Source organism: Ctenopharyngodon idella, chromosome 1 (genome assembly GCF_019924925.1).
Source record: "Ctenopharyngodon idella isolate HZGC_01 chromosome 1, HZGC01, whole genome shotgun sequence".
NCBI classification, from domain to species: domain Eukaryota; kingdom Metazoa; phylum Chordata; class Actinopteri; order Cypriniformes; family Xenocyprididae; genus Ctenopharyngodon; species Ctenopharyngodon idella.
The window spans coordinates 12346571-12370130 of NC_067220.1; the positions used below are offsets into that span (position 1 = coordinate 12346571).

A 23560-nucleotide genomic window follows, 5' to 3' on the forward strand; every position below is an offset into this window, starting at 1 on the left:
ACCTTGGAAAACTGAAAATAAAGCATGCATTTTATTTTACTCTTGAAATCTTGTAGCATATGACTCGTTAGAATCATTTAGATCCATAGACAAAGAAATATAATATTTTATACTCAACTGAATTCACGCACCAGACATTTTATAAAGATCATAGATGGCTTTTGTTGTTTTAATTATCGATGTTAAGAGATTTGCTCTGAGCCGCATGTTGTTATTAGACAATTTGACAAAATAATCTTCCTCTCTCAAGTTCTCCCACGCTACAAATGATTTCACAAGAGAAATGAAAAATTCAAAGTGGGATTTACACCGCAAGCCTCCTAATTGTCGAAATATCGTCTTGTTTGCCCACGCATTACCCTCTAATGCTTGATGATAATCTGTGTTATGAGGCTCCATTATAATAAAGGTGAAACAAATCATTCTGTTTTCAACCCTAATTTACATGAATCTTTCTAAAACCACAAACCCTCCAGTCAAAATTAAATTTATCTCAGAAAAAAGTGCGTGTGTAGCCTATATTTTGAGGTCAAGATGACAAGTGCCAAAATAGAGTAGCACTGGTAATGTATAGAAACATGTTCCTATATCATAAATCCAGCATGTTCATCTTTAGCTGGAGCAGTTTCCCTCAGGCATGCACGAGGTGATCTCAAGGGCCGAGTATGATATGTGACATACTTCCAGGCCTCATTATATATATGCTCTGCTACAAAACTCATAGTGAGCAGCATTTTAAGCTGTCATCACGGGCTGTCAGGAAGTTCAGAAAGTAGGCCTCCTATATGCTTTATTTCAGTCAAATTCTATGCAAGGGTGTTTTAGGTTGTGTTTATATTCAGTTTCTAAGGTGTTTTGGAATGATTCAAGTCACCACGAAATCAAAATGGACAATTATTATTTTTTTATGGAATATTTCAGTATTTATTATAAATGATTTATCCGTGCACATCTTTTTTTTTTTTTTTAATCATGTGCCCTCAGTCTTCAATCAAAATATCTTCCTCTTGCAGCGTCATCTTGTCTCTTCTCTGATGACGTGTTTACTGACGTGAGAATGGGGCAACCTGTCAATCACATGAGATCACAGCAAGCAAGCAATTTCCGATGAAACAAAATCAAGTCTCAGGTTTGAGTCTCAGTACCGGCAGGAAATGTAGTGAATGAATAGGGCTTTCTTCCACTCTCATTACCCCCACTCTCATAACCCCAATCACTCACTGGGTGCTGCAGCAAATATGGCTGCCCACTGCTCCGGGTGTGTGTGCACTTTGATGGGTGAAACACAGCGCACAAATTCTGAGTATGGGACACCATACTTGTTAACGCTTCACTTCTATTGTTTTATTGCTTGAGTAAACTTGTGTTTGCATCTCTCTTGTATTTACTAGGCCTACTACATTGGGCTTTTCACACTGCGCTTAACCCTGGGTTAACGTCATTCTAAACACCGCTTTTAACCCCAGGTAAAAGATAGTTTTACACTTGTAATTTAGATGCAGGGTTAGCACTGCTTTTTGTCTGGGGTTAATGAAACCCTTCTCTGGAACAGGGTTAGCACCGCTTTTGCTGTGTGAAACGATGCGGTTTTAGAATGTTACAACTAGATGCTTAGCAACCGACAACCAATCGCGTGCCTTATATTCACGCGCTTTAGGCAGACACGGAAACACAGCGCGATGTATGTAAACAGTCATTTCTGTGTATGATAGGAAAAATTGCAAAGGAAAACGCAACAATTGGAGTGAAGAAGAGACCGTCATTCTTACCTTTATAGTTCGAAAAGTTCACTCAGAAAAAAACTTGATATTACAGTCAGCAATGAGGACGCACAATGCTAGAGCCTTTATGTAAACAGGTCACGTGGTGCTTTTTTCTAGTCAGTAACACTGACGTCGTGAATATTCAAACAAGGACTTTAACCTAAGGTTTAGGAATGTGCAGTGTGAAAAGACAGTTTATGAATACCCAGGATTAAGTGTTAACCCCGGGTATAGTATGAGCAGTGTGAAACGTGAATAAAGATAACCCAGGATTCCGTTTACCTAGGGTTTAGAATGACCCAGGGTTAACTATTTCAAGTGTGAAAAGCCCTCATGACATATGTGAATTGGTGGGCGGGGCTAAAGAGGCAATGATGTAGAAGTAGGTGTTGATGATCTTCTGCAGGGGCGGTCTTTTGTCACACTATTACATCAAAATCTGAAAGGAGTCTTTTTCTGAGCTTGATTTCAATAAAAGTTTCAATAAAAGCTGTTTTTGGACTAACAAGGAAGTTCTGAGTTCTGAAACTTACAGGAAAATTTCATCGTACAATGACCTCTTATATGTCAAAAGGTCAAGGGAAATTTTCCCCCTTTATATTAAGACCCCTTTAATATAAACTAACAATGAAAAATACTTCTAAATATTTATTAATCTTAGTTATTGTTATTTTCAACATTTACTAATAATGCATTATTAAAATAAAAAATAAAAGTTGTGTCTGTTAATATTATTTAATGGACCTGAAGCTAACATGAACTAACAATAAACAGTTTAATTTTTATTAAAGGGTCAGTTCACCCAAAAATTCATCATTTACACACCCTGGTGTTGTTCTAATGCTGTATGTCCTTCTTTTTTATGGGTCACAAAAGGAGAATTTTTAAAAAGAGTCCCGGTTGTCCATATAATGGCAGTGAATAGCGACCAGCATCAAAAAGATGCAAAATGACCCCATCCCGTAGTTCACGCCGTGTTGCCCAGAAAAAGCGCACAAGTTAAAAAGTAAATATTAACAAAAATGCGACATGAAATACAACCCATGTCTCTGAAGTGAATATATTAATTGTGTTCACGTTCACGTCTGTCAACTGTCATTCAAACAGACAGAGTTCTAGTCCGGTGATATTTGACTCAGTGAACAAAGTACACGGATACTTTTTTAGGATTTCTGAGTTGTATTTCATGTCACGTTTTTGTTAATCTTGATTTCTCACAACTTGTGTGCTTTTCCTGGGCGAGATGGAGTGAACTGCGGCACTAATAGTCTCATGAACGCGCCCAAGGAGAAGGCCACGGTCAAGGATTTTGTTAAATAATACATTCAATCTCAGTTTGTTTTTCACTAAACCCTATCGTATACCCCCAGAACACTTGGAATATATGGCATGTGTCTCATGGGATCATTCTGTGATACTTTTATGTCTTTTTTAAAAAGCTTGATGCTGGTCGCTATTCACTGTCAAGTCTGCCATTATATGGACGAGTGCAAACTGGACATTTTTTTCAGCTTTTGTGGTCCATAAAAGAAAGAAGGGCATACTACATTAGAACAACTCCAGGGTGAGTAAATGATGACTTAATTTTCATTTTAGGGTGAACTATTTCTTTCATTCATGCCCTTAGCACAGCGTTTGCTCATATTAACCCTATACTCAGTATGAGTAAACAGCTTTGATAAGGATGTTATTTAAGAGCCACCCAGCATCCAAGCCTCCCTCATTCTGTCATTGTTCTCTCTGCTCTTATTGTTGTACACACACGCACATGGTTGGTCACCGATGGGACAGCTGCTTCCCAGTGGGAATAATCAGTTTGACCTTGGACAATAGTGGCTGCAATCGTGCTACAGTGCTGAGACATGGGCATTCACAGCATTGAGCACTGAGCTGGAAAAATGCTATCCACCCCAAGACAAAAAATCTGCTCATACAGCAAGATCCACTCTATAAGAGACAGAAAAACTGTAGCTATCTCTCAGTGTGTGTGTGTCATTGGAGAAGAGAAATTGTTTGTTAACCCCAAAAGGCAATGTAGGAATTAATTCTTTGAAATGTATAATGAAGTTTAAAGTTTGGGGCTGCTTATTAAGTTCTCTTTTTCAAATTAGCTAGGTGTCACTGACAATCCAACACACCGATACACTCTGACGCAGGTCAGATAGAAAAGAAAGCGTGTGTGTTCTCACGAAGTCACATTTATTCATTCTCTACCCAGGAATGAAATTAAACATTTATTCATTAAAGTCACTGTCAGTCTGCCAGAAAAATAACTTTCTGGAGCACTAAACATGCACACACACAACGTGGCATTGAATGAAAACTGTGCAGATTGAAGGGGGAAATTAATTAACTGCAGTTGGGGAACATTTCATCCATGGTTCCTTTCATTGGCTCATATCATTTCAAATGTCTTTCTCTCTCTCTAATAACAATTTGAGATACATTTGTGCAACTTTAATTTATTTCAGTCTCAAATTACCCCAAAGCCCCTGTGTTTGAGAGCCGTGTGGACTGGTCAGCTTAACAGACATTAATGTGGCTTCCCTATATTGTAAATCTTTCTGATTTTAACACCATTTACAGAATCAAGTTCACATGATGACAATCAAGGACGAACTATGTTTCTGTGAGGCATTGGGCACTAGCTTCTTTTGCTCTTGTAGAAATTGTAAAATGTCCCGATAATAGGATATTACATTGCAAATATGAGAAATCACAATTGTTAGATAAAAGATTGCAGTTATCAGAATGAACACACCATGTACAGTATGTAAAGAAGACAGCAATGTACTATGGCTAGTATACAACATTATAGATGCAATAAGGTGTTCAGATAGTGCTGATGAAGGGCGAGGAACAATAACATTTCTCATTTCTTAGTTCATTTCACATTGTAACAATAGTCAAGGCACACATTCCAGCTCTATTTGTCTATCTATTTCAAATTTGCATCTGCAGTTGCTTGTTTCAATGTATCAGGCCTTTGCTCTAAGCTGGAGACCCCTGACAGTCTGTAAAATTATATAATCATTTTAAGTTTTAATCATTTACAACTTTTAATTTTTAATAATTTTAAAATGTAGTGTTTAATCATTTTAATTTTTAATAATTTAATCATTTATATACACTAAAAAAGTCTCAATTTGATCAAAAAATGCAAAAAACTTTTTTTGTGAAATATGTTTACAATTTAAAATAACTCTTTTCTGTTAATTTTTATTTTATTTTAATATTTTATATATTTTTGTGGATAATGTTATAATGATAATATATATAAAATATTAGCAGCACAATTTTCAAATTACATTGCATTATTTTATTCAAGGACACATTAAATTGAAAAGAACATATATAAATATATTTGTGTGTTCCTTTTAAAATAATGTGTCCTTGAATAAAATAACTCATTTTCTTTAAAAAATCTTACTGAGCTCAAACTTTTGAATTGTAGCGTATTGTTTATTATTATATAAATATTATTTAGGCAGTTTTTATGACTATAATAATTGAAGAGAAAATGAACTATTGTTCTGTGTACATGAACTACAAAAAGTAAAAAAAAAAACTAACAAAATGTGACATGCTACAGCATCTAAATTGATTAGTTCACTTTGCAGAGTCACATACAGTATTAGCATATATTGTGAAAACTCATCGAAATATATGTGGAGTCACTGTTGGGATATGAAAATGGCAACCCACCAGTGATCATGAAAAAAGTGTATGAAAGAATTAAAAATAAAAATGTGAATATGCATGAGTGCGTATGGTTTATGGACTGGCCAGCCGGTGTCCTGCATAAATGTCCTTTGAAATGCAGTGAAAGCTTTGTACCATAGCCATATGGCTCAGGATCAGAGAAGAGACCAGACACAGGCAAAAAACAGCAACAGTACACACATGCACACACAGAAACATCTTTGTTCATTCATATTTAGCTCAGACAGTGTGCTTATGTGTATATGAATATATGATCACTTATTCAGTCTTGTTCAATACGTGCTAAACAAATGTAAAGTTTAAACTTTATTTTTCAGAGGTTGCACTTGCATAGCTCAGTTGTTTCTCCAGAGAAAAAAAGAGACATAAATGAGGCAATTTTTGACATATAGTAAAAGTACAAAGTTATATCAAATGAATCTGGAAAACATTTACTCAGATAATTAGTCTTGGGAGAATTTGATGAGAAATGTTTGACTTCATATTAAGATCTCTGGCTCAGACTTTGTTCTCTAAGCTCTGTTTCGGACTGTCGAGGTTTCTAGAGAAGATAGATGGTAGTTTTTAGTCAGAAAACAAAATCAGACAAACACTAGACTTAACCATCTGGTGATGTTCGGTCATTTTTGACTGAAAAATGTATATTCTCAGAAAAAAGGTACAAAAGCTGTCACTAGGGTGGCACCTTTTCAAAAGGTAAACCTTTGTTTGTATCTTTTTACCCCTAAATGGTGCGTAATAGTATCTCAAAAATACCATATTAGTACCTGAAGTGTATTAGTACCTAAATGGTACATATCAATATTTTTTGAAAGGGTACCGCCCCAGTGACAGCTTTTGTACCTAAAGTGGGTAAGTTAACTTGTATTTAATGTGAGATTTTGATATGGGTTTTGGTGTAATGGCAAAAATGTACAAACATTACAAAGAAAATACAAAGTTATATCTGGTGTATGCAATCTGCCCACTGCCTTTGTTTGGCAGCATTTCCAGCATCTAACATCTGTGTTTGTGTGTGTATTAGAGAGATGGAGAAAGCAAATGAGGGCAGTAACTGCACTGCATCTTAGCTAAAATAGTGTTTTATTGTAGCCTAGAGCAAAAGAGAGCTTATTGTAAATCAATACATGGTAAATGTTGAATTTAAACATTACACGGAAGAATCGACAATGTTAGAGATGTTCAGACAAAAAGGCAATGTCTAACAGCCATCTCATAATGCCGTCTCAATTTCCTTGTCTGTTCAATACTTTCTAAATCACACTGTATCATAACTTTTAAGGCCTGAAACATTTAATATCTGTCAAGGGCAATGAAATGAGAGCTTGGGCTGTCAAGCTGCAAAAGAAAATAAATAAATAAATTAAAAAGCACCATAAGGTATCATAAAAGTAGTCCCTATATGACTCATGCACCATATTCCAAGTCCTCTAAAGCCGTACAACAGCTTTGTGTAACGAACAGACTGAAATTTAAGTTCTTATTTGCTGAAAACAGTCCCTTCTGCCAAAGCTCTCAAATCTCACCACTGATGTCCAACCTTGACATCTGCAGTACATTTGAAGATGCACAAGAGTATATTCAGAATGGAATGAAAAGTAAGTCTGTTCTTCGCACACAATTTTTTTTTGTTACTGTGGCCACGTTCACACTCAGTTTTTGGGACTGATAACCACATTTACTTAGAGGTGTGAGTCTGGGCATGTGCGCATGTCCGTTAAGTCCATGAGACCGTAGGGTTTCCTATTTGTCAATTTTAGGTCTCAGAATAGGTCTCGGAATGGTGCTTGCGAGTGCCACCTTTGCAGTCGATATGCGCCCTCGATGCACACTTTTGCACATCAGTACGATCTCCGCAACATCTTCCCAACAGTCAAAGCGGCATTACGTCACGAAAGTGCGGACTTGTAGGAAGACTGCGAGTGTTTAGGGTGCCATTTGGGACAGGGCCTAAAACGTTTTGAAAACACTTTACGTGAAAAATGCTTAATGTGGCTTAATTTACTAAGACAGTGTTTTTAACAAACCAAACTTAGTAAACACCATACTAATAAAGCATACTATGTACAGAAAAGCAGATGAGCTCATAATATGAACGCAACACGTTTAATTAGGGTACATGTTAAAGGGTTAGTTCACACAAAAATGAAATTTCTGTCATTAATTACTCATTCTCATGTCGTTCCACACCCATAAGACCTTCATTCATCTTTGGAACACATATTTTGATGAAAGTTTTTTAATACTCAATTGAAAGCAACGAACTTACCACATTCATTTTTTTTTTTTTTTTTTCAGAAAATTAGTAAAAACATTGTTAAAATAGTCAACGTGACTACAGTGGTTCAACCTTAATGTTACGAAGCGTCAAGAATACGTTTTGTGTGCAAAAACAAAACAAAAATAACAACTTTATCAAAGTCCCTTTAAGACAAGTCATTTCACTTGACGGCCATCTATGAAATGCCTCTCGGGCATGCAAGTGCAGCTCCTTTCTCTTTTAATGGGGAAACATCAAATTCTCCAAAGCTGTTTGCCAAGCTTTCGATTAAATTTCATATTTGAAATCACCAATGAAATCTTACAACAACTGTCTCCTAAATTTTGTTTCTAAACGCTCGAATCATGACAAAAAACGATATTTTTCAGAATGGATCAAACTAATGCACATGCACAGTCATAAGTGCGCATCTCGTCTTGATTGTTTCTTCTAAGAGCTGCTGCAGTGATACGATGACTTTCCTAATCGGCGTTTGGCTCTTATTTTGAAGGCAGGACTTGTTCCTCCATATTGCGCATTGCACTTTCTCCCATTCAAAACAATACGAGTGACGCGATTTGCATTATTCTATAGACCTTATGCAGCCCCGCCCCTTTTCAGCGCTGCGCTCGTTGTCTTTTGACTTCCAGTTTGTCTGAGAGAACTGGGATCGCGTGCAAGAAATAGAGAGCTCGCACACGAGAGAGAGAGCGCTTATGGTCTGTGTCAATCAGCGCGATTCAGCCTATCCCGCCTTCACTAATCGATAACGAATTGTGATTGAAAGCATGCAGTTCGCAATGTGTGGGTTGTCATCATTAATTTTGAAGTAATTTTCAGTATTTTCTGTGCACGGAAAATTCTGTCAGTTACGTCACGCGAGGTATCGGTCTTTGGTACCGGGGGTATTTTTATGAGTAGGCTAGGAGTACAAGTACATGAGCTTGGTATCGGTGCATCCCTAAACATTACAATGCTCACGATAACTTTCATCAACTCTACAACAAGTAAATCCACTTCGCCAGTTAGTTATTTTTCTACAGCGATGCCATAGAAATGTACAGGGATACCACAAAAAAACGGAAATTCAAAGACAATATTACAATAGGGTCCTCACACCATCGGTGCTCGGGCCCTAATTATAAAGATGGTGGCGCGTTTGTTTCTCTGGCGCATAAGGTCTTTAGTCTTTGACTTTATTCAACAATTTTTACTCTTCTCTGTCAGTCTGTTACACAGTTGGCGCAGTGCTGCGTTTCCGTGTTTACGCCTGAACGGCAGCTCATAATTGGCCGGCTCCTGCGTCAGCATGACACGAATTCGTCGAAAATCACACCCACCTCCCACCCACCGCAAAAAAAAAGAAAAAAAAGAAAAACAGAAATATTATTACAATTTAAAATAACTGTTTTCTATCTGAATACCTTTTAAAATGTAATTTATTCTTGTGATGGCAAAGCTGAATTTTCAGCATCATTACTCCAGTCTTCAGTGTCACATGATCCTTCAGAAATGATATGGTGATTTAGTGCTCAAGAAACATGTCTTATTTTTATCAATGTTGAAAACAGTTGTGCTGCTTAATATTTTTATGGAAATACATATTTTGATGCAAAAATGTATATATATACTGACCCAAACTTTTTAACAGTAGTGTATGAAGACTCTTTTTAACTTGGTTACTCTTTCCCACCAGTCTGTTAAACCAATTCATTGCTTCCTATCCTTTATTCCTTCCCTTTTTACTTGCTCTTACCCTCACAGCACTTTCTTGATGTGTGTTGGTTGGTTTAACCCTTAATCTACAGTCACGCAGTTCTCCTGGGAAAGGCACTTTGAAGATTCTCATGGCATCAAGCCTTTCATATCCATCCCTCAGAAGTCCTGATGTCTTTGTAAAATGTCCTGTTTTTTCCCCCTCAAATCTAGCTGTGTACACACCTAAAACCTGTCATGGCCAAGAAGTTCTTCTGCTGATCAAGGAAGAGTACTGAGCAGTTACATCAAACTCTCTTCCCCCTCGCTCTCAATTTCTCTTTCTCTCTGTTCTTGCTTCCTCAGAACGGTGCCAAGTGTGTAAACGAGTAAGCAGATCATTTAAACGAGTCTTCAGGTAAGACGTGAGCGTGTCCCAGCGTGCCTGGGCTTAATGCCAAGCTCAAAAAAGACCAATGATCAGCGCTCAAAGAGGACACAGAGAGCATGTCTCTCTAGTTCCTCTTCTTTCTCCTCTCACTTCCTGCCTGTCCATCTGTTTGTCCTACAAACCATGTTTTTATGAACCACTTTTATAAGTCCCAATATCTGTCTTGTAACCGTATATAATAATCACATCACCCTCTGAGACCGAACCTGGCGCTATACTGGGCTTCTGCCATGCACTGAGTGATGCTGTTTAGCATTTTCTGCAGTCGTCCTCAGTGAGGTTTTATGCTTGGCTGCGTTAGATGACAGGCAAGGCAGGTGACCGGCCCAAAGTCAGGCTGCTTATTATAACCATGACAGCGATTTTAAAAATGCTTTTGAAGGTGATGGATTACTTAGTCAATGAAGCTTAATAAAGTTAGATCATGAGTACTATGACTCATACAGTATTTGTGCTTAGAGATTTCAACCAATGCTTTCAAAAAATGAATAATTCCCCCCAATATTAAAATCTTTCCATAATTTAGTCATTCCAAATATAATAGAATCACTGAGATGCTATCATAGGTTTTATTAATATTAATTCGTTTTGTTTTTATATTTAGAGTTTAATTTTAGTTAAAAGTTTTAGTAGATTTGTTGTGGTTTTATCATTTTATCAAGTTTTTTTTTAAATATATGCTTTTTTATTCATTTTTATTTCAGTTTTAGATTTAGACTAAGTACAACAAGTTAAAGGGATAGTTCACCCAAAAATGAAAATTATCCCATGATTTACTCACCCTCAAGCCAGCTGTATATGACTATCTTCAGATGAACACAATCAGAATTATATTAAAATATATCCTGGCTCTGCAAGCTTTTTAATGGTAGTGAATGGGGGCTCAATATTTTGAAGCCCAAAAAAGTGCATCCAACCATCCATCATAAAAGTAATCCATACGGCTCCAGGGGGTTAATAAAAGCCTTCTGAAGTGAAGCAATGGGTGTTTGTAAGAAAAATATCCATATTTAAAACTTTATAAACTATAATAAATGGCTTCAGATAATGGCCTTAAGTCTAGTTCCGGCGGAAGAGTGACCTCTGACCCGACGTATGACGTAGGATGTAGGAGTAGCGTAGGCAACAAACTCAAGCTCCTCTTCTCGTATATCGAAATCCTCTGACATTTCTCTTTAAAAATTCTCATTTTAGACTAATTTGTGACCGGTGTTTTGTTTTGCTCTATCCTCTGCGCTTCTGCGTTCGTCAATACGTCATGTGTTGGGTCAGAGGTCACTCTTCCGCCAAAACTAGATTAGCGTACAGCCGTTGCTGGAAGCCAGTTACTATAGTTAATAAAGTTTTAAATATGGATATTTTTCTTACAAAATCCCATTGCTTCCCTTCAGAAGGGCTTTATTAATCCCCTGGAGTCGTGTGGAGTACTTTTATTATGGATGGATGCACTTTTTGGGCTTCAAAATCTCGAGCACCATTCACTACCATTATAAGCTTGGAAGAGCCAGGATATCTTTAATATAACTCTGATTGTGTTCATCTGAAAGAAGATAGTCATATACACCTAGGATGGCTTGAGGGTGAGTAAATCATGGGATAATTTCAATTTTTGGGTGAACTATCCCTTTAAACTAAATTAAAATGAGAAATGTTGCCTTGGCAACTAACTAAACGAAAATTAGTTTAATTTTTTATATATATTTTATTATATTTCAGTTCATGTTTATTTTATTTTTTATTAAAAAAAAAAAAAAAAAAAAACGGTTTTAGTTTTAGTTAACTAATAGTTTTACTTAATAACCTGCATTAATTTCCTCTGCATAACATAAAAAAAGATAATTTGATATAAATGTTTTAATTATTTTTTATTCAAAAACAAACAAACTAAATCCTATAGATTTAGGCCCCGTTTACACTAGTGCGTTTTTGTTTTAAAACGGCGTTTAAAAATGAAAACGATCCTCGTCTACACTGGCGTTTCCACAGCGTTTCATAAACGATCTCCTTCTACACTACACGGCTGAAAACGCATGTCACATGACTGTTCATGCACACTGGGCATGCGCGTACAAGTGTAAACAGTTGCCTCTTGCGCATGTAAGTAGCTGCAGTATTAAAAAAATGCAGAGTTTAACTGCACAATGGCTGCTAAAAATGACAACAAAGCCAGCAAAGATTGCAATTCAGTCTCCATGTTATTGTTTACACGGTCGTCAAGGATATGCAGAGCGAACGTGGGCAGCCACGCCAACGTTTTCAAGTCTCCGTTTATACTGAAACGCAACCCCAGCATTTTCAAACTAAAACGGGGTCTGCAGCGTTTTCAAAAGTCTCTGTTTTCGAGGCATAACCGTAGCAAAACTTATGCATTTTAAAACGAAAATGCATAGTGTAAACGGGGCCTTATATTGAAGGAGGGATCCAAGCGATTTATTCTAGAAACTTGGGGCTCTTTTGGCAACCACCCAGAATACCAAAACATCCACCTAGTAACCATACAGAACACCCTTGCAGCCACATAGCAAATCACTAAAAATACTCAGTACACTTTTGATACCATATAGCAACGCATTTGGCAACCACTCAACATGACAAGCAAATAAAACTCTAGTGTAAATACATTTCACAGACTAATTTTTCACTATTTTTTCATCATCTAATTTTATCATCTAATGGTTTGGTATCTTTTAAAAATATCTATGCATCACCCTGGTGACAGTATGTCTCTTCTGGAGCTATAGTCTGCAGAGAGAAGCAACTTCTAAAAGTCTCAGGGATCTTGAACATGTCTATTGTTTTCATGTAGAGGAGGTTGTACTGGGAAATGATATTTTTGGAGCACTGCAAACATCACCTCCTGTGATTGGACTGTGTGTTTGGGTGAGGGAATTGAGAAACATGCACAAGGCTGCTAGGGTTATAAATTTCTCCAGTTGTTCTTCAGAAGTAGACATTTATGACCTGAATTGATAAACTATCAGCATTGCCGTTTTGAACTGAACACATTTTAAGGACTTTGTGTTCCTGACTGAATGAGATCCATGAAGGAGTCATCACTCATTTTGATGTATGAATGTGTTCGTTTAAAAATAGGTAAGCAATCGTGAGTTTGAGTCTATAATCCAAAAGATGTTTGAGCATGAGGCAAAAGCGCACATTTTGGGAAGTTCTCTTATAGCCAACAGCCACATTTGAAACTCCTGTCACCTTTTGATGACCTTTCAAAGTAATTATTTGATAGTGAGGGCTGGTTGCCGTCTGCACCAAACTTGATCTACAATCGCAAATAAAAGTGAAAAACTGATGCCCTTGGGGACAAAAGGTATATAAAAATAGTTTAAAATTTTCTAGATTACAATGAGAAGGCTCTGTAAAACTCCAGGAATCCAACTTTTATTGGTTTCTTAAACATTTTATGAGACTTGGCTAGAGGTGAAGTGCCGTATTGAAGATGGTAATGCAGCAAAAAATTACATTTCTTAAAATGATGTTCTCTGAGGCTCTAAACCTCCCTTAACTGAGACATTTAGCAGCAGTCTCACTAACACCACTATTCCTGCTGTTGTTTTTGAGGTGTTGAAGAGAGTGTTGGTCAGCCTGAAGACTGTGTTACAGAGGGAACAGCTCATCATTTACACTTAAGAGGCATCCAATGTCACTATCAAAATCTCCAGAGCATTTCACACTATGCATAACATAAGGTTTAATGTGTTTTTGTTTTCTTACCCTGAGTAAAGGCTACTTGGGTTAAGAAACATTTCTCACATCATTTTCAAAGTCGTTGTGATGCTGTCAGTACAGTGAGAAACAGTGTGACGCCATGTTTTGGTGAGTTGTTTTTCAACAGACAGCAAATCATAAACAAAACAAGTTGTTAAAATATTAACGCGCTTTGTACAGTGTTTCAGCATCTGAAGGAAGCAGCAGAAGTCAATATGAAACTGTTCGCAACCCTTTAAACTTCTATTGTGGTGTATATCCAAGCGAAACAGTATATTCACAGAGACAAAAATATTTTCAACATTTTGAATGATAGATATTTGTAGGGAAGGAAAAATAAGAAGACTAAAAGATTACAAACAACAACCTGTTTTTGTTTTTCAGAATAATGTGTACCAATGAAACAACACACACAATTATTACTATACATGTAATTCATAATAAGATTATTCAAAATAAGACTAGGGTCTATTTTGATTTCATGTTGAATTAAAAAGTCAAACAGTGACAACTTATGAGTTGAAGGGAGATAAGTGATGAAGAGAGTTCAAGTTCTTTAGTGGCATCAATGAAGAACTTTTAACATCCATGGGAACTTTTTATTACACAAAAGATTCTTTATAGTGGAAAAAGGTTCATAGATCATTGTAATGTTCTTTAAAAATAGTTATTTTAAGAACTGTTCACTGAAAGGTTCTTTGGGGGAATCCAAAATGGTTATTCTATGAAATCAATAAAGAGTATAATACTTTGCAAATTAAAGGATTAGTTCACTTTAAAATGAAAATGACTTTACTCACCCTCAAGCCATCCTAGGTGTATATGACTTCCTTCTTTTTGATGAACACAATCAGAGTTATATTAATAAATATCCTGACGCATCCAAGCTTTATAATGGCATTGAACGGGACCAACGAGTATGAAGCTCAAGTAAGTGCATCCAGCCATCATAAACGTACTCCACACAACACCGGGGAGTAAATAAATGCCTTCTGAAATGAAGCGATGCGTTTGTGTAAGAAAACTATCCATATTAAACAAGTAATAAAGTAAAATATCTAGCTTCCGCCAGACTGCCTTCCATATTCAACTTACGGAGAAAGTGTAACACCTCTCGCAGTTCAAAACGCTTACGCTACGAAAAAAAACTCAACTTACGAAAAAAGCGTAACTGATGTTGCGTCAGTTGAATACAGAAGGCATAGTAAGTAGCGTAAGCGTTTTGAACTGCGAGAGGTGTTACACTTTCTTTGTATTACGGAAGGCAGTCTGGCGGAAGCTATAGATTTTACTTCATAACTTGGCAATTCCATGGCAATTTACTAATGTAAGTTGTGAAGTAAACGAAACCGCGCGTCGATCTGCCCAACACTGAGACACACAAAACTTGCAGGATTCATATTTAAACAGTTTTTTTGCGGTTTAATATTCACAAACACTATATCGCGATTAGAATAAAGAACTTAAGAATAAAAAACAACTTACCTTTCATAATCATCGGCTTGATCTAACGTTAGTTGATCCTCGAAATGAAAGTGAAACCAGTCATGCTCATCCTCTGAGGCAAATCCTTTTAAAATTATTCCTCACCGCATCTCGAAATGATGAAAAGTACATGAAACTGGCTAAACTTGATGGGTTTTTCCAAACTGACGCGGGCGTTCAGTCTATTGCATGTATAGCCTCAGAATTTGCGTCTGAATAGCGTGCCCGCTCCGTGGGCGTGGCTGAATTAGTGGATAATGAGCTGAGCCGCGAAATACTAATGTCTCTCTTTTCATACAGATTACATAAACAGAGAATATTGTTTTTGATTTGACTTACATGATTTAAAACCTGACATTTCAACGTTTCTTTAGACATATGTCTATTCAGTAAGTTTTCTGAGGGAGTATCCAATTGGACTTCATTCAGAGAGAGACGACAGATCACACATCATGTTAGTTTTCTTTATTTTGCAAAAAGCACAACATTTTTTACTCTGAGTGTACACAAATAAAAGAAGACATTTCACAGATTAGAATGGTATATAACTCTTAATTGATATGTCCAAAATTGACAGAGTATTTTAGTCTCTTTCACACCGAGGTGGTATCGCCTGCGATACCGCCGACTCCAGAGTGTTAAATATGGATATTTTTCTTACACAAACGCATCGCTTTGCTTCATAACGCCTTTATTAACCCCCCGGAGCTGTGTGGAGTACGTTTATAATGGATGGATGCACTTTCTTCAGCTTCATACTAGTTGGTTATAAAGTGCGTCAGGATATTTATTAATATAACTCCGATTGTGTTCATCAGAAAGAAGAAAGTAATACACACCTAGGATGGATTGAGGGTGAGTAAAGCTTGGGGTAATGTTCATTTTAAAGTGAACTAATCCTGAAAGCATGAACAGTGTAGCTAATTATGGAACAAGATGAAAAATTATTTGGGCTAACAATTCTTTAATAAGAATAATAATACCACCACAGTAATCTAATTCCCCCACAAATGGGAATAATAACAACCTGTCAATCACCCCCACCTCCTCCACTCACACACACAACTCCTTGTATGTATGTGTGTCTGACAGCATCTGACTGGTTGCTGCTCAGTCCACCGCTTGGTGGTGACTGGTGAGAAGTATCACTCTGGCTCAGAGCGGGATAAACACGGGACGAAGGTGGAAAAAATACGAACTCTCCATCACGCTTTAGACTCGAATTAATCACCGTGTGCTCATTCGGACCAGGAGATTTGTAGCTGCCGCAGTGGCTTGTTCCAGCAGCGGGCATTTGCTGCTTGGTGCCCGGACTCGTCCGCAGTGCTGGATTTTGCAGTTCTGAAGTGAATGAGATCTACAGACCAACACTCTCTCATCATAAAACCATGACAGAAGGCTTGTCATCTTAAAAGGTAAGGCTTCAAGTTGCATTAAATAAGAGGCGATAAACATTCTCTTTAGTCTAGTCAACTCTATGTGTCAATAGCGCAGTGTGCTTTTGTATTGATATTCACTCATCGATTACACATCTGCTTCATTGGATTCGGTGCACCGGTCATAGGTAGCTCGTGAGGGTCTGTTTTCCCCTATTCTGTGAGAAACATTTCGGCTATCTACCTGTACCAAGGCCGCCTTATGCCGAAGGGCATGAAGAAATTAGTATTCAGAGTTGGGCTACTCCTTTGCGACTGCTTCCGATCCAAGTGAGACCACCGAGCCTATCGAGACAGCACTGTATCATGCGATACAAATGAGATTTTAAGCAAGCGACAAATGTAGGACATACAAAATAAAACGAGCGTTATGGGAGAAAAAAAGTAAAAGCTGTTGTTCGCTAAATTGGCCGTTCAGACAGCTCGCGTCCAAAAGCAGCAAGACGGAGTGCAACGAAATAGAACGGATCGCATGTGTTTTGAAGTTTAACTGTTTTTAACTTGACAACGCCGTCTTAAGACGCAACGCTCATGGCGCATGCCAGTGAGACGCGACGTAACGGCCAAAGATTCGTCTGACGCATGAATCCATATACCTTGTTGCGAACTATGGGTTTGGAGGTTCTAATCAAGGCTTTAACCTCCCTCCCCAGGGCTTTCAATCAAAACAAATTGTTGAGGGGTCTTACTGAATAGCCTTCATAAACTAGTTTAATTGTAGACTATATTTTACATAAGAACATTTTAATAACGTTATCAAACAACTTTTCAAATACTAAAATTGTAGCATTTTCATTTGCCGAAAAATGGAGTCTTGCCAACAGAAATTGCGTTCACCTAGGCTGTACCCATAGCAACAGTACGCCGTTCAGTAAGAATCAATCGGCTATTTGACGTATACATCGGCACTTTACCTCAAAATTAACACAGCACAGGTACAGTATATCACAAAAACCGTGCAGAATATAGTTTTGGAGGCTACGTCAGTCACCTCAAAACATTGAACCCCATAATTAGAATTCTATAAGAATTAATGCCACTGTATAATTCGCACACTAGCGCAGATGGAACGCAGGAACTCACATGTGAACGTTCTTTAAGAACGCACTGGCGCAAGCTCTCTCAGAAGAGTGAAATCAATACACAGCAAAGCTTTTCAGAACGCTGGACAGAGCTCTGTGTCGAGTCTGCCCTATACCGAATGGAACTGGCTTAGATCGTAACTACTTGTCATTGGTATCACAACACTAAAAGAAAAAGAATGATGATCTGGAGTTTTGAAGGAAGGTAAGTTATCTTACAATCTTAAAACTGCCATGAAATCAAATTGGCTTTGGGTATGTTTGGAAAAATATGTTTTGAGTTGAGACCTTGCTCAGGCTCTTTGTTTTTTGTGATTCATTTTCCAGTGGCGAGTCATGGGGACTCAGGAGACCATAAAAACTGAACCCTATTTAGCCGAATTCTGAGCGACTCAAGAACTGGCTATTAATTTTAATAAACTATACATGTTGGGTTCGTTCGCAGCTTCTGCAAATGCCCACTTGTCCAGTTCATGAAGTCATGCTGCTCACTTTGAAAACATGCAAAGATTTTGTTGTCTATAGCATTCTGTGACTGACAGATATCTGAGCTATACACTTTTGTGCATTCCTGGCTGCTAGGATAGTACCTTTACTTATTTTGGTAATTTGTTCACATTCATGACTTGTCTAAAAGCCAGCAGAAATATCCAGCATGTTCCAAATATTCCTTCAATCCAATTCATTTAAAAAATCAATAATAGATAGAATGAAATGTAATGCCCAGATGTAATGCATAAATGTGGGAACCTCATAGAGATCAAAGATCCTGTCTCTAAGTGAAGACACTCTCTCTCCCTCATGCACTTTATACCACTTTTCTTGCCCATTCTCATCAGATTCAGAAGGCTGCCCTACTTGCATTCATGAGAGGTGATTTTTGGGAGAAGGGCTTAAACTGGTAGCCGGAGTGTCTAACAATACGAGTTCTCTTTGATGGTCAGAAGACCAGCAAAATGGAAGGCTTAGTCAGTTTAGCTCAGACAGTTTGAACTTGCAGCATAATGATGACTAGGTGTGCTTGTATACCATCACATGACTTGGCTACTGTAGTCTAAAGCAGAGATCTATTTTGGCTTGGTGAAAGAAACTCATTTTGTTACCCGAAAATGAAAATCATCATTTACCTGTCCTCAAGTCCTTCTAACTCAAATGCATTTCTTTCTTCTGTGGAACACAAAAGAAGATGATGGGTTTCAGTGTATTTCATTAACTTTCAGTAGATATATTTACATGCACAAATCTTCAGTGTGAATGAATCCAATCTGATTAAAAAAATTCCGAAAGGTCTGTTTATATGAACACTAAACTTTGTGATCCCATTTACATTTGAATATACATGGTTTACATGTGTATTCATGTATTCCGAACAAAACTTCAATGAATGCGCAGTGTCCAAGTTACTGTGTTCAGAACTGGAGAAAGCCATCGCTATAATGTCACCGGAGCTACTGTGAGCATAATTTTGCCTTAATGAAATACCTAAATGATATATATCAAACGGCATTTTTTCCCATTCATCAGATTTTATCAGGTCTATACCACCCCTTTCAATCTGATCGAAATTTAATTTGGATTGAGCTCAGACGAATCGATTGACGTGAATGCTTTTCCATCCGATTGAGCCATTAATCCATTTACTAACGGATTATTTGGGAGGATACGAACATAGCTATTGCATTTTTAAACACTTTATGGTAACACTTTACAATAAGGTGTCATTTGTTAACATTAAAGCATTAGATAACATTAACTAACAATGACCGATGTATTTTTAAAGCCTTTAATAATCTTTGTTAGCGTTAGTTAGTAAAAATCGAATTGTTCATTGTTTGTTCATGTTGGTTTACACTACATTAACATTTTGTTAACAAATACAACTTTGGATTTTAAAAATGTAGGCGATTAGTAAATGTTGAAATTACCATAAACTAGGATTAATAAACGCTGTAGAAGTATTGTTCATTGTTAGTTTGTGTTAACTAATATAGTTAACTAATGTTAAAGGGTTAGTTCACCCAAAAATGAAAATTATGTCATTAATTACTCACTCTCATGTCGTTCCACACCCGTAAGACCTTCGTTCATCTTCGGAGCACAAATTAAGATATTTTTGGTAAAATCCGATGGCTCAGAGTGCCTGCATTGACAGCAAGACAATTAACACTTTCAATACCCAGAAAGTTACTAAAGATATATTTAAAACAGTTTATGTGACTACAGTGGTTCAACCTTAATGTTATGAAGCAACGAGAATACTTTTTGTGCGCCAAAAAAACAAAATATCGACTTTATTCCACAATATCTAGTGATGGGCGATTTCAAAACAATGCTTCATGAAGCTTAGAAGATTTACGAATCATTTGTTTCGAATCAGTGGTTCAGAACGCCATAATCACATGATTTCAGTAAACGAGGCTTCGTTACGTCATAAGTGTTTTGAAACTTCAATAGTTCACGTGACTTTGGCAATTTGATACATGCTCTGAACCACTGATTCGAAACAAAAGATTCGTAAAGCTTTGAAGCTTCATGAAGCAGTGTTTTGTAATCACCCATCACTAGATATTGTTGAATAAAGTCGCTATTTTGTTATTTTTGGAGCACAAAAAGTATTCTCGTGGCTTTATAATTAAGGTTGAACCACTGTAGTCACATGAACTGTTTTAAATATGTTTTTAGTAGCTTTCTGGGCACTGAAAAAGGGAGTGTTATTGCTGGCGATGCAGGCCTTACTGATTCATCGGATTTTATCAAAAATATCTTGTGTTCCGAAGATGAACGAAGGTCTTACGGAACGACGTGAGGGTGAGTAATAAATGACATAATGTTCATTTTTGGGTGAACTAACCCTTTAACAAATGAAACCTTTTTGTAGTAAGTGTTGCCAAAATCTCTTCTCTCCAAAGTTGAGTAAATGATGGTGGAATTTCACCACCATCATTTTCACGTTAACTGTCCATTTAAGAAAGAATATGGAGGTCAATCATTTGTAATTTGTAAGTTTAGAATTGTAAAAATGGATGAAAATGGACATGGAATTTCCAGTCTTCACACTGGACAGTGAAATCCCGCTTCTTAAGCATCAAATATATCCCTTTTAACAGTGACTGTGTCACATCACGCAGCATTTTTGCGTTCACCGTGGACAGAAAAATTGCCTGTCACTGGAAACTTGTTGCATCACGCCTATTTAGGACACGTGTCAGGTGGGATGCCGTGAAGTATCATATCATCTGCCATTACAAATATTGAGTCTCAACAGTGCCACCTGCAGCATCATTAAACTCTCATCCCTCTCTAAATGTGATTAGAGCCTTTAAAAAGGCAAGGCGGTGTGCTATCGAAGATGTAGCGTTGCTATGGTTGCCTTGACTTTGATCGACGTCTTGGTGTGTGACACTGGACACGCGCTCATTACCGGCTCCGCGCATCAAACGGCACCTTGCATCTCGCTAGGCTCCGAGCTCATAAAAGAGTGTATTCCCCAGCTCGCTGCTGAGCTTGTTAGAGTCACTTTCAGATTGTGATGACAGACGCGCTATGTAATCAAGAAGTTATTGCTCAGCGTCAGCGTGGCCCTCACTTATTATACATACTGATAACAGAAATCAAACCTCTCGCGTCAATCTCCAGGCAATTGGGCATTGACCTAGCCTATCACACTTTCAAGGATATGAAAAGCTGTGGTGTATTCATTGTACATCTGTGACATTATGACCCCTTATGTCTCACTGCGTATTGGGTCAATATCTCCTGACATTTCCTTGGATTAATGCGCAACAAATCAACACAGAACAGAGGTCTACCACACTTACGCCACACAGACCAGGACACAATCTTGGGGAAAGCGATTAATACTGTGCCCACCTTTTGACCTACTTACATAGTTATGAATATTTTAGACATTTTTATGCATGCAAATTGGCTGTAGGTGGAAAAAAAACTGTGTTATAATTTAACAGAGACATGACTTGTTAAGTACCTTTTGCTTGTCAAAGAGAAATTATGTGGCTTTCAAAGAAAAAAAGATCAGATTTTTAAAACAGAATGGCTTTGTTAGGATCTTGCTTAAACAGGAGCATGAAAAGGGTACAAAAAGTGAAAGAAAGAAGAGAAACGTTGGCTTTTCAAAGCGCCAACATCAGATGTTAGAAATGTAATACCTGAAGAGAAACTAGGCATTAAAAAATACCTCAATATATATATATTTTATTAAGGAATTAAATAATTAAAAGGAATTTAAGGGAACAATGAAAAAGAAATAATAATGTTAAAAGTTCCAGGTCTGTTGTAGTTATTAAGTAATCAATTCAAGCTATTTGCAAATAATATATATATATATATATATATATATATATATTTAAAATATATACACTCTTATTTGTATATATGTCTAATATGTCAAAAACACAAAACGTTTCTTGTCTCGTCACATTCAGTTATGAATTACATTAATCATATCATATTAAACAAATAATGGCATGTTTTCACTTCAAAACAGCAAAGTTTGCATCACTGGATATTAATCATGAAACAGTCGTCAAATATTGAAAGTTTAGCTACTTCAATACTAAAATGAAAGTGTCACATTGGAATTCGCACTCATCTTCTGTGAACAGTAAGCCCCGCCTTCTTTGATTTGATTGGCCAGCTCACTCATTCTGACAGTGATGAGAGCTGTTAGACCGCTGAGGCAGACCAGCCTAAATATGTAACTTTTAAAACTTTTTTTTGTCATCCTAACAACAAACAGAGTGGTGCACAATGGAGTGCAACAGAGAAGCATCCATAATATCAAATATTGGGGGGGACAATTTGGCCATTTCTAATTACTGGGGAGGACTTGTCCCCCTCAATGTCTATGGCCCTGGTAAAGTTAGTTTTTCCATTGAGCCTTGGTTAAAAAAAGGTTTTCAAATAATGTATAATCATTTTCATTTTATGCACAAACTTAATTTATATTAATCAGCAATATTTAACCAGATTTATTAAAATTAAATCATTATTTGGTTTAATTTCTTAATCACTGAGAGTTTTCAGACTAAAATAGTTTTTTCAACTTTAGTTCAAAAACTAAAAAAAAAAAATTTCTGTCATAGTTTACCCTCATGTTTTTCTAAAACTCCAACATTTCTTTAAGATATTTTGAAGAATGTTGGTAACCAAATAGTTTTGGTTGCCATTGACTTCCACTGTATGAAAAAAAAAATATATATATCACAAGATCATCACAAGACAAGAAACAATCCCAAAACTGATCTAAATCTTTAGCAAAGTAAGTCAATAATTTGTAAATATCACCCAGGCCTAGCAGCACAGAAAACTGTTAACATTTCCATTCATCTCAATAAATTTTATGTTGTTAATAGTCTTATAATAGTCTAATGTTGTTAATAGTCTGTTGAATTACTTTTTAATGTAAGCATGTTTTTTGCCAGCATGTTGTGGTTCCAGAATCTACCAGTAGGGGCAAACTGCCTAAGCTCAGCAGACAAACCTTGATCTCCTGGGTCAAACTGTGTAGTTTTGAAATGTCACAGCATATATTCTGAGTCATTTTATACCACTCAATTATCTCTATGGTCTTTTGAGTGCTTATAATGTAGGATCCTCTGCAGGACTATGTACCATCGATGTTTGCTACAAGGACCATGTGGTTCATGTCAGCTGTGAAGTCAATGATGAAGTATGAACTCATTAAGGTTGTCACGGTATTGGATGCAGTCCATTCTCTTCCTTCACCTTGAGGTCCTAATTCACACGCTAACAATGATGTGTCTCCACCGCCCTCGGTGAGGGTCCTTTGAAAGTCATAACGGATAACATACAGAGAAGATGGAGAGTCAGAACGTCATCCATTAATCAGACAAACCTGTCAGTCGGACCCCCAAGGTTTCGCAGAAGCTTGTGGAAATCCACATGCGCTCAGCTCCGATGTCAAG

General features: G+C 37.0%; 1 protein-coding gene across 4 annotated transcripts in view; it reads left to right on the plus strand.

Moving 5' to 3' along the window:
- Positions 1-16205: 16205 nt before the first annotated feature.
- elfn1b (extracellular leucine-rich repeat and fibronectin type III domain containing 1b) overlaps positions 16206-23560 on the plus strand; it is a 115062-nt gene continuing 107707 nt past the window's right edge. For 2 of the 4 annotated variants that reach the window (XM_051889602.1, XM_051889593.1), the window contains exon 1: positions 16206-16512. The gene's annotated coding sequence lies outside the window, so the exon portion shown is untranslated. Of the gene's footprint in view, positions 16513-17506; positions 17821-23560 lie in introns of those variants that run through there. The other 2 variants (XM_051889615.1, XM_051889608.1) reach the window with 1 other exon arrangement.